Source organism: Haemaphysalis longicornis, unplaced genomic scaffold (genome assembly GCF_048455015.1).
Source record: "Haemaphysalis longicornis isolate Haplotype H1 unplaced genomic scaffold, Haemaphysalis longicornis Haplotype H1 scaffold_5, whole genome shotgun sequence".
NCBI lineage: Eukaryota > Metazoa > Arthropoda > Arachnida > Ixodida > Ixodidae > Haemaphysalis > Haemaphysalis longicornis.
This window is the reverse complement of record NW_027526385.1, coordinates 143671328-143686184: the sequence shown is the minus strand read 5'-3', so window position 1 is coordinate 143686184 and position 14857 is coordinate 143671328.

The following is a 14857-nucleotide window of genomic DNA, read 5'->3' as shown; positions in this document are numbered from 1 at the left end:
TCGAGGTTCTCTCGTTAAAAGGCACTACGTGATGCACAAGCAGAAGTACAAGATGTGGCTGTCGTAGGGCGGCTTGAGAGCAACTTGTTCTGGACCATGGTCAACCAATTGTACGGCGAAATTCGCACCGAGTGAACATCGATTTGCGGTTAAAGACAGAGTTATGTTCTCGTCTTTGATGTCTAAGACGTTCAGCATTCAATTGAACCCACCAGAATCCTTCAGATAGGTCACCGTTGTCCCGAAAGTGGGCCGCAAGTTGGTGTGCCTCTATTTAGACAGGATATAGGGCGTTTTATCAAGGTCCTTTTTATTTTGGCAAGTGTATGTTTGCTACCGCTATGGGACTTACTCGACATATGTTCTTTCGGCGATATTTACACATAAAACAAAATAAATAATTTTTGTGCGTCAACAAGAATAAAACGTACGATCTCTAAGGGATTGGCCAAGTCTCATAGTGGTCTCAATGTTGAAGAAGATTACGAACTCAAACTAAGGGAAAATAGAAGTGGGGTTATAGTGGGTAAAGTGAGGCTAACAATTTTTAACAAAAAAAAAAACAAATCAATAGTGCTAGAAAAATAGGTATTTTAATAAATGATTCAAAATTGGTCGATGCGATTGACTAACAAGGCAAGCTACATGATTTCGCAATGAAAGAGCGAAGAGCGCGATAAACATCTCTGTTGCATCAACCAAGCCCCACTGCCCCAAATGACCATAAATTAGGTACCGACAAGGCGAGACCAAGGCGCCGGAGGTGAACCTATAGGTAACAATTTCGGAGGGAGGAGAACCGCCGGCAAGACAACAGGAAGTGGTCAATTGTTTCCTCCTCTTGACAGAAGCCGCACATGGCCAATGGCGCTATGCGTGCGCGGTGTAGATAAAAATTCAAATTAGGAGTTCGGCATCGAAAGCAAGTCAGTGTGACCTCGAAAAGACGATACTTCGCAAAGTCACACTTCTAAGAGTGCCGGAGATGCTCAATGTCAGGGCAGCCAGCGATGCTTTGTGGTGGGAAACTGTCCAGCGAACTGTACCCTCGAAACCTAATTGCAACAACGTAGGCTATCGGGGGCACAGTATCAAACAGAGGACCATTCAGTGCTACTCCTGACAGGTAATCCGCGGTTCCGTTAAGTTCAATACCTTTGCCTACTGGGACCCAGACCGGATGTAATTCCCTGACGTGTGCGGGTACAAACATCGACAGCGATCGATGAAGTGAAGTAACGGTCGGGGAAGGTAAAGCAGAGCGGAACGAAAGTCTCCGTCACAATTATCACCAGTGGATGATCTTCACTGAGTTTTCAAAGCGCGAGCGCTATTCCCAGAATTTTTTCCGAATATATTGATGTGAAATTTGAAAGACGCAGAGCAAATGCCCAGTGAAGCGATGGTAAAAATGTACCTAACCAGCTTTTTGTCCTCGTTCGCTCTTCGTCGGTTGCTGCAGGCGCCATTCTTCTAATTGCACCAGCATTTTTCCTCCGATTAGATCGCCGGGAATGCCAAAGCACTGTCTGCATGAATTTTGCATCCACCAAGCCTACAGAAAAGTATCCAAAATCTTGCGTCAATTGCTCTTATTGTGAAAAATTCGTTGAACGTGCTGTTCTAGAAAATAATTTTCCCTTTAGGTATGCCCCGGCAGGGTATACTCTATACAAACTCAGTATTCCCCTGATTCCAGATATGCGGTGCTTTTTGGCACGAGTGTACGAACGAGGATTTCTTCACCTTTAAATGGGCTTAGCAGTGTCATTTGCAAAACATGGCGTAAAATGTTGCTGGGATACAAAAAATAAATTGATCTGGTTGAGGGGGAACATGGGGTCTTAAAACTAACTTTTTATTTATTGGAAGAAAATTATGAAAATTTGCACACAAGTGTATTTTTCTCTGTAATTTCAACTATGCAATTATATTTGAGTTGCTGCTGTTAGTTTGACACTTATCATACAAATTCTAAACCGCAATTATGTGATTTCTTACGCAGCTTTATTGAACCTATGCATTGCACTTTGTAGCTTTTTATTACATGAATTGATTGCCGGAGAGTTTCCATACCCGATGACATTCTTCATTTTTCTCAAAATCATGGAATTTAAAAAATTTTTGTCAAGTATAAAAGATGGCAGTATTCCATATTTTGGCTCATCAAAATTACGGCAAGTCATAATTTATGAATGGCCTAAATAGAAAAACTAAGAATGTCATCGTGTGCCTCAGGTTGTACTGAAAAAGAAAACAGTACCAGGAATGACGTTATGAAGTAAAAACAAGTTTCCAAAAAGCTGCGTAAGGATGAGGTAAATGACCAAAAATATGAAACTGAGGAAACTGAATTTGAAGTTTGGCCATGTGTTATGAAATGAACGCTCAGTAGTGTAACTGCAATATTTCTCTGTAACAAAGACACGTTCTCCCAATTCCCAAAGTGACTCCTAGCAACGAACGAAGCCGCTTCACATTGGCCGGGTAGCAACCGAAACAATATGCGCATTTCTGGCGGGTCGAGCCAATGCAAGAAATTGTAGACCCTACCATAGACCCACCAGTCTCCCCTGAAATTCCCGCCTTCAGGCGAGCCCTGCACTTTTGAATACCTGTTTTCAAATCACGGTTGCTTTCAATCGTTTTATGAGACAGTGTTTATTTGGGACCTATAAATAAGCGGAGAAGGTTGCGTGCAGGGTAGATGTGTGCACGGGTTGTGGAGCAGCTGAGAACGGGAGGACACGGACAGCGTGCTAAAGTTTTCATCCGATCACGGGCCTTTTCGTCCCCGAAATATAACTGTTTCGATTAGGGACTTGCTGTTCTAACGGCCCGTGGTAGGAAACAAAAAGTAATACGACATTAAGTTTTCGTTAAGAGTGCACAACAAACGAATTGAGTCTTGAAGATAGAGAACTTTTTAGAACTCAGCCCTTGGCAATCATTACGTGGCTGAGCGGTGTCGCCGTCGTCGTAACCAAACGAACGATGACAAGACCAAAGAGTGAAAGAAAGCAAAGAAGGAGGCTGTCGCGAAAGTGGAAAGGGCGTGCGAAATGCTTCTCCGTACGTCGGCGAAAGGGGAGGGGAGAGTGCAGAACGTTGTGCCCGCACGAGACGCTCGACTGCGCGACACTTGGCGAGAACGTGAGAGGGCCATGACGGTGAGGTGCGTTCGCTTCCTGAGACGGAGTTCGCAGTCCCCACCTGAGACGCACTTCGCGTAACCGACCCAGAGAATCACGATAGCTGCCGTCGAGAGAACCCAACAGTGAGTGTTGCCTCAGTGCACTGCAGCCATCAGGAGTGAGTTCTGAACTTCGAATGAAGCAACCGTTCGTGCGCTTCTTCAGCCCCTGCAACTAAACGAGCTGCCAGAACAGAGGCTGAGCGCCGCCGACGGCACAACCCGAGGGAGTGCTGAACAGTGTGCAAGGCAACCGGTGCATGTGCTTCGTGAGCCACTGCAAATACAAATTTTTTAGCCTGTTTATTGTTTATTTATTTCCTGTAAATTTCGTTTATTGGCAGAGAATGGCAGCGTTCCAGGTGACGGTATTCAAGTAGGCACTGAGAGGACTAGCCGGAGCGATGATCACAATGCAGCGAGCTATCAGAGATCGTGGCGCGTTCTCCACGAGGCCGGTGCTACCTCCTCATCGTCTTCACAGCCCCTATTTACTACATACCCATTATTGCCCATGGCCACCGTGGTAAGCCCTGAGATGGTCAACGTGCACAGTTTCGCGGCCGCGACAACGAAGGTCCGGGGACAACGTGAGTGGCTCAACTACGTAGTTCACTGGGGATGCGCGCTCGATTACACGGTAAGGACCATGATATCTGGAGGGTAACTTCTGAGCAAGACCAGGAACAGTCGAGGGCATCTACAGCCACACAAGAGAACTGACAGTTTTCTGTACATTAAAGTCACACCCCATGTTTTTTCTTCTCTTGGGATCCTCTGTAGCACAGAATATGCCTGCTAGTGAGCTCAATGAAGCCTTCTCCTGGGCATAGTGCGTCCTTCGCAGTGTCTGATAGCATACTCTAAATGGGCGCATCGTTTGCACTACAATTACCCCCCGTGGACAAACAAGCCATCCTGGCTACCTAAGGGCAAGATAAAACCATCGGTTCGTGGTAAGCCTTGAGGCGGTCAACGTGCACAGTTTCGCGGCCGCAACAACGAAGGTCCGGGGACAACGTGAGTGGCTCAACTACGTAGTTCACTGGGAATACGCGCTCGATATCACGGTGAGGACCATACTATTTTCAGGGTAACTTCTGAGCAGGACCAGGAACAGTCGAGGGTATCCACACCCACACAAGAGAACCGACAGCGAACTCAGGGGGTAGTGTTCCATTGTCGTGACGCTGCTGCTGGCGAGATTGTTCATCGGAAGTCAGGGCCCTGGCGAGCTCGCGGCACTCTTCGGCGTGCCGAGATACCTGTGACACGGGGGTACATTCAGCTGCATCTGGTCGGTACGGCAGGATGGTGTCGAGCTGACATGACGGCTCGCGGCCGTAGAGGAGAGAGAAAGGCGTAAACCCCGTAGTTGCTTGAGTGGCGGTGTTGTACGGATAAGTTACGTACAGAAGAACTTGGTCCCAGTCGGTGTGGTCTGCCGAAAAATTAGTTGCCAACATATCGCCCAGTGTCCGATTAAATCTTTCCGTGAGCCCATTGGTAAGCGGATGGTAAGAAGTGGTGGTGCGTTGGATAACGTTGCACTTTGCGAGCAGGGCTTCAAATACTTCAGATAGAAACACACGGCTTTTGTCGCTGAGCAACTCTCTAGGGGCACCCTGACAAAAAATCAACTGGCGTAAGAGAAATGACGCGACCTCACGGGCGTTAGCTGCTGGTAGTGCGGCAGTTTCAGCGTATCTCGTTAAGTGGTCTACCGCGACGATGGCCCAGCGGTTTCCGGAAACCGTGTAGGGGAGCGGCCCATACAAAGTGACTCCTACACGGTCGAAAGGTCGTACTGGACACAGCAGGGGCTGCAACGGAGCCGGCAGTTTGTGTGGTGGGGACTTATGGCGTTGACATTTTTCGCAGGAACGGACGAACTTGGTGACAAAGGTGTACATTCCACGCCAGAGGTAACGCATGCGGAGACGTCGGTATCTCTTCAGTACTCAAGCTTGACCACACTGCGCATCGGCGTGAAAACAAGCGCAAATGTCCGAACGGAGATGTCGGGGAATAACAAGGAGCCACTTCTGGCCGTCTGCGTTATAATTTCCGCAGTACAGAAGCTCGTCACGAATAGAGAAGTGAGTGGCAGGTCGCCGCACAGCTAGAGGGGCGTTTGGCGAAGCAGGGTTTGTCAGAAAGTCCAAAAGAGAAGTGTTCCAGGGATCCTTGCGCTGCTGGCGAGGCATGTCGTCAAGTGACAGAGAGGACAGAATTCCGTCTATGGATGACAAAAAGGCACTGTCGGCGGTCACAGGAGAGCGTGAGATCTCATCGGCGTCGGTGTGTTTGCGGCCAGATTGATAGAGCACTCGAATATCGTACTCTTGTAAGCGAAGGGCCCACCTTCCAAGACGACCAGACGGATCCTTCAAAGAAGATAGCCAGCATAGGGCGTGGTGGTCGGTGATTACGTCGAAGGGCCTGCTATACAAGTAGTGACGAAATTTTCTTATGGCCCACACAATAGCCAGGCACTCTTTCTCCGTGACAGAGTAGTTTTCCTCCGCTCTTGTGGGTGTCCGGCTCGCACAAGCAGCGACGTATTCGTCGAAGCCAGATTTCCGTTGGGCGAGCACAGCGCCGAGGGCAACACTGCTGGCGTCAGTATGAAGGTCGGTAGGGGCCGACGGGTCGAAATGGCGAAGGATCGGTGGACACGTCAGCACAGAACAGAGCTTTTTGAAAGCCTCGTCATACTCTAGAGACCAATGAGCGATGTCGTTGGACCCGTTCAGAAGCTTCGTTGAAGGTGCCGTTATCGACGCAATGTTCCTCACGAATCGTCGGAAGTACGAGCAGAGGCCGATAAATCTTCGGAGCTGCCTGGTGGTGCTGGGCTTAGGAAACTCGGTGACCGCACGAAGTTTGTCAGCTTCAGGACTGACGCCATCTTTGGACACAACATGACCTAAAATTGTAAGTTGGCGGGCAGCAAAATGGCACTTCTTGAGGTTAAGCTGAAGTCCTGCGTCAGTGAGCATTTCAAGACTTGTCAAAGGCGGGTAATATGCGTGTCAAAATCGGAAGAAGAGACGACAATATCATCAAGGTAACGGAGGCAGGTATTCCACTTTAAGCCGCGCAAAATATTCTCATCATGCGTTCAAATGTTGCAGGTGCGTTGCAAAGGCCAAAAGGCATGACGGTAAACTCGTACAAGCCATTTGGTGTTACAAAGGCCTTTTTCACACAAGTAGCTTCTGCCATGGGGACCTGCCAGTAGCCAGACCTTAAATCAAGGGAAGAAAACTTGGCTGCTTGCAAAGTGTCGAGGGCATCGTCGATTCTGGGGAGAGGGTAGACATCCTTGCGTGTTATTGAGTCGGCGATAATCAACACAAATGCGTATAGATCCGTCCTTCTTTGTGACGAGAACAACCGGTGATGCCCACGGGCAGTTGGAAGGCTGTATGACGCCGCGTTCAAGCATATCGTCCACATGACTGTCAATAACGCCACGTTCTTTGGCTGTCACGCGATACGGCCACTGTCGTAATGGCGGGTGAGTTCCTGTGTCACTGTGGTGAGTAACCGTAGATGAGCGGCCCATGGAGGATGTCTGGCAGTCGAAAGACGAGAGGAACTCTTGTAGCATGATGAGAACTCGGTTTCGTTCAGGCGCAGGAAGACTCTCGTCGATTGAGCAAAAGAAAACCGAGGTATCCTGGGCTGGAGCGGAGGGGTCGAGGAGAGCAAGTGAAACATACGATAAGTTCTTGGGAACGTCGGTGACGAGGAGGGCGTTAATCTCTTCTACACGACCTAGGCACTCACCACGAAACAGTATAGTTGGGGAGGAATTGGGGTTGCAAATAAACATGGAGCTGAACCCTTGCTGCATTTATATAACCGCGAACGGAAGCGGGAAGCATTGTCGGCGACAAAACAGTTCGGAAGGGTGGAGCAGTACAGTGGCGTCAAGAACTGAGTCGCACAGAACGGGTACAAGTACGGCAGAGCTAGGAGGAACATCAGTGTCTTCGGCGACAACCAGGCGAAAAGAGGCAGGGGGCTCGTCCGATGAGGCGTCTACAACTAAAAATAACTCCAGCTGAGCACGGGCGCAATTGATGACGGCGTGGTGTGTCGAGAGAAAATCCCAACCGAGAATAACGTCGTGGGAGCACGAAGTAGTTCGATAAACTCAATGGGGTAAGTGATGTGTTCAATGGTGACCCGTGCTGTGCACGCAGCAACAGGCCGGATGTGTTGTGCGCTTGCAATGCGGCGTGTGAGGTCGGACACTGGCGTCATCACTTTGCGTAATTTGCGGCAGACCTTTTCGCTGATTACTGACACGGCAGCTCCGGTATCGACAAGGGCGATTACGACGAGTGTTCAACAGTACCATTATTGGCAATATGGGGTTAAAATCAAGGACTTAAGGTTTTCGATGTGGACGCAGATCTTGCCTCAGGAACTGCGGCGACTAGTTTTCCTCCTGTGTGGGCTCAACACGGACACGCATAGACGAGATAGATCGGCGACGCGGCGAGTACGGCCTGCGGCTGTTGAATGTCGGTCACGAAGCAGGAGGCGAGTTCGACGACGGCAAGATGGACTGCTGACGAAGTGGCGGCTCATACACGACGTAGGACGGCGACTGAAACGACTTATCGTATCCGACAGCTTGGCGGCAACAGTAACGGGTGACGTGGCCGGCAACACGATACACGAAGCATATGCGGCGTTTAAGGTCCACTTATGAGATTAGCAGCAAGGCGCCCGAGCTGCACCTGAGAACCCGCCGCTCTGTCTGGTGGCCCAGCACTATAGACTCTACGCTGAAGCCGGCGCCAATTCGTCACGGCGTGCACGGGAGACGGATTGTCTGGCCCACCGCATACCACAGGGATAATATCCCATTGAGAAACCAGAAGGCGCCTTCGCATTCCGGGAACCACCGTGGGCGAGACGCGCGGAGGTTTCAGGATTACCGGCGTCGAAGCGCGCGCCGTGCAAGAAACCATTGTTAAAGCGCCCCCGCCGGCGCAGGGCACTGCGCCGTCTTTCGCTTTCACCGCGCGGGGTCGCCCGCACTTGCTCGTCTGCGAGCGTGCCTTTGAGCAGAAGATGGCGCCGCCTCATTGAATATTCCATGGCGTGCTGAGTGACAGCTGTACACGTGAATTTGGGCACTCCCTTTTGCGTTACGAACGCTTCAGGGGTGTCCCCGAGAGAGGGTGATCTCGAGGTTTTATAAGGCCGACCTGGTCCGTTTGAAATCGTTCTTGTCTGAGTGCCGAGCTGGGCAGTTCCCGGCGGGACAAGGAGTCCCGCCCGTTAAAGCTAGGTTGGGATTTGTGAGCCACCCAAGCTAGAGGTTAAGATCGCGTCGGAGGTTTAGGGTACAGCGCCGTATCGGGTAACTAGACTGATCTTGGGGCGAGACAGAGTCTCGGCCGTTGTTTTTTGAGTGGTTTGTGTACGCTCCGAGAATAGGAGAGTTAGACCAAGTTGAGGAGCTCGAGTGATTTGTGCGCACTCGGAGCTAGCGTCTCGCTGAAATTTGCAGTTTTTCCTTTATTACTCATGCACCCAGTTTTACTACTGTAAATAGCTGTATATAAACTCTTCTTTTCTTTCAATCAACCCCAACGCCTTCAGTTAGTCGATTCGACCGCCGTCTCCCAGAACTGCAACACTTGTTCCCGTATCGCTTCGGTAACTTGTTCCCGTATCGCTTGCTGAAGTGTTGAAGACAACGGGGGCGCTGATACAGCAGCGGGCGCACACGATAGAAGAGATAGTTGACGCGCGATTTCTTGGCGAATAATATCTTGAATGCAGGGCATCAGGGAAGACTCCTCGCTGCCGACGACCTATTCCGAAAGGGGCTCTCCCGGCTGTAACGCTGAGCGCCGCGTGAAAAGCCGCTGCTTGTGGAGTTAGTCGAAGCTCTGGCACCAGTTGATGACGTCCCCCACACCCCGACGATCTTTACTCAACAACATCTGAAAGGCGTCGTCGTCTATCCCCTTAATGAGATGCTTGATCTTGTCAGCCTTGCTCATAGAAGAGTCTGCCAGCTTGCACAGGCCGATAACGTCTTCTATGTAACTCGTGAATGTTTCGCCTGCGTTCTGCGCCCGCTTTCGCAAAAGTTGTTCGGCGCGAAGTTTCCGCATGGCTGGGCGGACAAATACTTTCAGAAAATCGGTCTTAAAAGCTGACCAAGACTGCAAGTCGGCTCCGTGGTTCAGGTACCACGTCTCAGCTAGTCGCTTGAGGGAAAATGGAACATTGTTCAGCTTCATCTTGTCATCCCATCTGTTATGTGCGCTCACCCTTTATACGACGACAGCCAATCCTCGACGTCATGGTCGTCATCGCCATTGAACATCGGTGGGTCTCGCTTGCAGGTTGCACCGGAACAGACGATGGGGGTTGCGAAGGAGACGCTATTTCCCGAGGGTCGTCAGTGGACAGGACGCGACGGAGACTTCTGCTTCGTAACTCCAGGCAGCGGTGAGGACGGAAACCCACACGCTCCACCAATTGAAAAGGCGTTTATTGGCACGGAATGGTAGCGTTCTAATAACGGTATTCAGGTAGGCACTGAGAGGACTAGCCGGAGCGATGATCACAATGCAGCGAGCTATCAGAGATGGTTGGTTGGTTGGTTGGATCTGGGACGAGAATGTCGCGTACCCACTCTGGGGGATTGGCCAAGTCTTATTGTGATTTCACTGCTGAAGAAGCTTACTAATTAGTTTCAAACGAAGGAAAAATAGGGTACACTGATGGTAAGTAATTTTGGAACCAAAATAAATTCAAGACTACTGTACCAACAGCTATTCCTATAAACGATTAAAAATGGGTCGAAGCTTGATTAACAAGGCAAGCGACCTGTTTCGGCAATAAATGAGTGAAGAGCGCGAAAAACAACCCTGTTGCACCGACCAAGCCCCACTGCCCCAAATGACAATAATTTCCGCACCGACAAGGCGAGACCCAGGCGCCGGAGGGGAGCCTCTGTACCAACAGGTATTTCAATAAACGAATAAAAATGGGTTGAAGCTCTTGAATAACAATGCAAGCGACCTGTGTCGGCAATAAATGAGTGAAGAACGCGAAAAACATCCCCGTTGCACCGACCAAGCCCCACTGCCCCAGAGATCGTCGCGCGTTCTCCACGAGGCCGGTTATATCTCCTCGTCGTTTCACAGCCCCCATTTTCTACATACCCATTATTGCCCATGGCCACCGTATCACAGCATACCCACATGCGGCATAGTGCGTCCTTCGCAGTGTCTGATAGCATACTCTAAATGGGCGAATCTTTTGCACTACAATTCATACAAATATGTCTTTGTGAAATTATTTGCCTCAACCTTTTTTACACAGCGAAAACCTGTAGTCATGAGAACCCACATGATATCCACCAGGCACTGCACGTAATTAGAGATAACTTGAAGCATCCAGTTCACCGAGGTAGCATCTGGCTATATCAAATTATTCATATTTTCGTTGAAAGAACATTCCACAGTTTATGCATGGTCCCTAGTCAAAAGTGGTTATGGTAAAGTGGTTCTAATTTCAACTGTTTAATGCTACCATAATAACCACTGCTCCCACTCTGGCCTACAAAAATATGATTAGCGTGTGAAGTTGTCTGTCCAAACTGTGCGCGTTAATTTGTCACTGCCTGTATTATGCGCAGAAAGCGCATAGTAACTTGTGTTTTGTGAAAGCGGCTTCAAAATGAGGTCGGGTGAAAGTGCTTACCTTTTGGTTATTCACTGTCGTTAAACGTTTTCTCGAAGTGCTGCTGGGAAAGAAAGGCATTGGAACCTTGCTGTTGGGAAATGTCCTGCTGTAGCTTTGCACGGAATAACTTTGTAGAGCTCATTCTAAGAGAGACCCCACTGCGGCGCGAAACCGTATCTCCTCTCTTATGCCAGCTGCACGCGAGCCTCCGGCGGGTGAGCCTGCTCGTTGGCGTGCGTCACCCTGCTTCCGTTGACAATATGCCTTGCCGCTGCAGCCTAATCACTCAAGTCAGCAATACGTAAGGTGCTGTTGAAATTCTATGATGTGACGCGTGATGGTTTGGCATTTTATTCTTAGTTTGCGTTGCGACTGAAGAAACAGCGTTGTTGTTTATTACTCCGGTAGCACAAGTGTGAGATTCTGTCTTGATTCTTTGTTCTTAAAAGCATCCTAATGTCGGCCGAGTGACGATTTTACTTTTTCTTCATAAAACGTGTTCTATTTTCTTCATCAATACTTTGGGTTAGTATATGTGTAGGACTCAATCTATTTTTTGAATATTTTACTCTCGGCTTTGTGTTGTTGGAAGCGTTAAAGAAGGCTTTTGAGTACTATGTCACTGTGTTGCAAGCACTTCACGGGGTAAAAGGGCTTCGCCTTGATTTTTCTGTGTTGATGCGTGCAGCGCCTTTCGTTTTATACTATAGACTCGGCTACAGCGAACCTTCAAAAACTGTCCCCCTTATCTGCATCAGCCGTTGTATAATTTTAAAGCAAAGATATTGCCCTTGGTTTGCTAGCCGCGATCCTGCAGCGTGCCATGACACAACCCTTTGGTCAGAATTTCTTATTAGCCCTTCAGTATGTAGACACCAGGTTCACCATAAGGCGTCCATCATTCTTTCACAAAATTACAGAAACTTGCCAGACATCGATACGTGTTATTTTTCCTGGTACATGCACCAATGTTGTGGAAACCAAAAGATAAATGGATGGGATGTAGGAAGGGAACCTTGGGATCGTTTTAATTAAATAATTCTACTGTGAGCGTGAGCAGGAACCGAGGAACCTTTTTACCAGCATACATAAAGTATAGGTCCGATATCAATATTTCTTTTTAATTATTTTTATTTTTTTCCTCTATTATTTTTGCCTCCTAGTATATCCCCAGTCAGGCTTTTTTGAACTTTCGAAACTTGTTTTAGTCACTTTTTTTAACGTAAACAAGTCCGTTCCTGCACAGAAATCTACACTTACGCCAAACGAATCACGCTTGGCCCACCAATACACCTGCAAAGGTGTATTTGAGTCATTATTATCTTCAAATCTGTTTAGGGCAGATGTTACTGCATGGAGTGCAGCATACGCACAGGACACGTCTAACACACTCATTTGAAGCTTTGTTTCCAGAAATAATTTTTTTGATTTATTGTTATAATTTTGGTGCGTCCAAGCACGGAGAACGGGGCTCCTTTCGCTGGGGGGGGGGGGGCACGATCGGCACATTCGTATTACTTGTTAGTTGGGCCTGGTCTACTGCCTTAAGCAGCGGGCTCATATTTTCTTCCCATGCAAATAATTAGTGGAGCATGAAACATTAAAAAACATGTTTATATTCAGTCTTTCAAAATACCTTGGTGTAGTTTTAGCCATTGGGAAAAGTTTATGAATCACCAAGAACTCAGATGAATGCATGCCGACTCATGTTGACAAATTGTTTTCCAAAACTCAGATATATTGGGGAATTGTGGATTTTTCTAACATAGAACCTGTTAATTGCTACAGAAGAGGAAGCCTGTTTTCTTTGTTTCTTGCTAAAAAGGTTTTTGGCAAGGCCTGGAAGCTTCGCTATAAATAGTACGGCGCGTTTGAGTCTCCATTGGCTGCTCAATCAACAAGGTACTTCCTCTGCAGAGAGTCATACATGACAGGGGTTTCGATCGTGGTCGAGTGTTATGTAGAATAAAAAAGAATTCATAAATGTTTTTTCTCTCTTGGGAAATGCTGAGAGGACCCACGAATGGCTGCGATGAAACATCCGCTTCGCCGTTCGAAAAGCATTGTGTCATGTGTACTTTATGTCCGTGGCTCGTATATTGGTAGAGGGCGGCATACCTATTCACTACTACTGTAAGAATAGATGCATTACATGTTAGCGTAATACGAAAGAAGCATTCACAACACCAGGCAGCTGCTCAGGTTCCGTCGGTTGCATATATAAGAGCAGCGAAAATTAAGTTTACGACGTGTTTCGAATTGGAAGCATAATATAAGGGTAAAATCTGAGCCCGTCGTGATCCACTCATTACAGCTGTCAACTGCCAGGATAAAATGCTCTGAGTGATTTTTGGGCAATTTTGGTTTTGTATATGGTTCACTCAGTAAGACGACTGCCATATCATGCAGTAGCAAAATCTACGGATGCATCGCTTTTGTCGGAGATCTGTGTGACCATAAGCGGGTGCGTGTGACCACAAGCAATTGACCTACGTAAGTGCGTGATGAGTAGTTGGGATTCTGCAATGTGGTAGCTTTAAGAACGATGCACGAGACATTAGCTCGGTTAATTATTTCCACGGACACTGAAATGCTTCCGTATTCACGCAGTGTCAGGAGACGAAATGTTTCCCGAACACTAGCACTATGCTTCTAGAAGAATACTGAAATCCAATTTTATTTTCAACGTAATGGTTAGCATCAAAAATATCTAGTTTACCATATAATTGCTCGATAGAAGAGCCAGACGCGAAAGAGTACGGTGCAGCAGCATTTCCAATGTCTTAAAGAAACAGTTTCTTCCGTTAAACATTTGTTTGCTTGGTAAGAAACTTTTGAAAAATGCTCTGCAGTTGCGTGGAAGTGTATTTCGCAGAGTTTTGATGTCTTGCAAAGAAAATTCGGACAATGATGTAACGTGGCAATGCACGGGATGTATTTACGAGGCACACTAAGCGTGTTATCAAGTATAAACTGGAAAGCAGTGGCAGCTTAGGCGGCTTCGATTCCCCAGGATGTGGTTGTTGCTCCTTCACTAAATGGCGCATACAACCATTGGAACTGGCCTTGAAACGGGTTAGCTTTTCAGCACTAAAAAGCCCCCTCATAGCACTATATAATCAGTCTACTAAATTCAAGTGGGGAAATGACCACGGAGATATTTAGTAGAATTCGATAAAACATATAGATTGGTGTCACCGTTGGGAGTACTGGGAAAAGTTCACTTCTGAAGCGGATTTAGAGGACCGGAGTTAGTTCCCTTTAATGTACACGTTAATGGCCGCAACTGCACCTTTAAGACAAAACATCAGAGATACTGCCCCAAGCAAAATCAGTGCGAGCATCGACAGAGCAATGTCAAAGCCCACCAGGGGGCTGACTGTATCAGTCGCTTGATGCATGTGCTCCCACGTTTTTTGTCAACAACTGCGGCTAGAACGCAAAGATCTCCCAGAGAGTGCCACCGATGCAATCGTAAGGACGAGTTGACACTGGACATATCCAACTTCACACCGGTGAGTGGCATTTTCAGCCGCTGTCGCTTCAATAAACCCGGACCACACCAAGCGGGCTCTCTAAACCTAACCTAGAAAAGAACAGCCGCCACGCGCGACGAGCGCCACGTGCTATGAGCGCCAACCTCCCCGGGCTCGTGCTCCGCCTTCGCCTCGGGCGCGCCCCCAGGCCCTGCCCTACAGTGAAGCTGAGTGCGCACCGCCCAAGATCCGCTCATGCCACTAGAAACCCGACAGGCGAGGAAGGCGCAAGCTCAAGCGCAACCACGCTTCCCGAAACCCTACATGCGACGCCTCTCGTAACGGAACCTTCACACGCCATGGAATTAGAAGCCGAAGACAACCTAGAAAATACCCTGCGCCACCAGAGGAACATGCAGAAGCGGAAGAAGGCTCATGGATGGAGATACATAGCCGC